Here is a 1810-nt window from a genome sequence, read left to right on the forward strand (position 1 = left end):
CCTTTTTATTGAAGGAAACCTTATAAAACTTATCTCCAGGCATTTCCAATCAGAACTTTCAATTCAGTTAATTTTCACTTAACCTCAATTCATTTAGTTATTTTTCACTTAAAATTGAATTCAAGTTTCTTACTTACTTCTACTACAATCAAAGAAAATTGAGTTTAACTCACTTGAACTCTGTTGGTGCATACAAGTAACTGGCTCAAAAATTATAGCTGAGATGATTACTTAAACCTAAAATAAGAAATGTTATCACAAATGATAACACAATGATTAATAATGATAATTTTGATGACATCAGAGGCAATGCTGGATTAGTTAGAATTACTAATGACTTTGTCTTTATAAATAATTCATTAGGTTGTTCAGTGATTCACTTCATTTGCATGGAGCCCCTTCCTCAACCCTTCAAAAACCCTGAAACAAAAATTAAATGAACCTCTTTGCAATGTCCAAGAAAAGTAATGAATTATATTCTTATTTAATTGGAGGGGAAATGAAATTTAGTTCTTTTTTCATAATTCTTAGAATTGTTGACCTATTTTCCTAAGTTATGTAAGTTCTGACTGTGATTCTTACAAACATAAATATCATTCTTCTAATAGGAGCATCTGATTTTCTTCAGAATAATAAACTTTTATTTAAGATAAAACAATCGGGCTGCCCAAATAGCTCAGCCAATTAAAGTGCCTGCTTAGGCAGAGCACAGAATCCAGAGTTTGATACCCGGCCTGACATACCAGCCCTGCCCCTGGGGTTCACTGAGATGGGGATTGAGACTAGGTCTGGTGGCACACACCTGTAATCCCAGCTCTTGGGAGGCTGAACACAGGTGGAACATTAAAAGTGTGATCTACATAGTGAGATCAGACTATGATCTCATACTAAAATACAAAAATATTTTAAAAATAAAAAATCATAAAATAAAACAAAGCTATCACAGTCAGCAGTGTTCAAGTCATTGATACGATAGCTTACCAAACAACAATATCACTCATTTGCAATAATGAAGACAAATAAATTAAAATCTTACCATCCAGAGATAATCACTTTCACATATGACATTTAAGATAATAAATTAGTTTATTTTCAATAATGTAATTTTGGGGATATTGAGCAATTTCTGAATTCTAAAGTACAGAAACAAGTTTTCCTTAAGATAGTTTTCTTTCTGCAAAGATCCAGTTTTGCAAGTCTTTACATAATAAGGGTTTAAATACTGCGTTTCTACTACTGAAAGAACTCATGTCAGGTGCTAGCAGTTCACTGCAATACTCCGTACTCATTCTATAGGCAGGATTGTACCTTTGCAGAACTACAAAATACTTTGGCTCCTAAGTCTACATTTGGGTTATCCCATAATAAAATGCAGCATTATTGCTTACTGCATGGCATCATACAAGTGTTTGGTCACAAAGAATTTGGTAAATTCACTCAGGGACAGAAGGATATATTACTTTGATTAACACTTGACTTCCTACTCTGTGGGTTTGTGACTTTATTCCGACTGAGCCCATGGAAATATTAAGATTGAATGATCTCAACTGTTGGAGATATAATGTGATATAGTGATTACAGAGGTCGTGGGAATCCATGCGGCTTCCATCTAGACAGAAATTTCCTCTGCAGGAAGTTGATCTTATACATGAGGGCCTCTTGCAAAGAGCAGATAAAAAAAATTCTGTTAGGCTATTTGAGCACCACTTTTTTATACCAATTTATTTTTCTACCTAACAGGAATAGTTTATTTTTTATATTTATTTATTTTTTATTAATTTTATTGAGAAACATATCAATGAGACAGTTT

The sequence above is a fragment of the Octodon degus genome, unplaced genomic scaffold (genome assembly GCF_000260255.1).
Source record: "Octodon degus isolate 3935 unplaced genomic scaffold, OctDeg1.0 scaffold00055, whole genome shotgun sequence".
NCBI classification, from domain to species: domain Eukaryota; kingdom Metazoa; phylum Chordata; class Mammalia; order Rodentia; family Octodontidae; genus Octodon; species Octodon degus.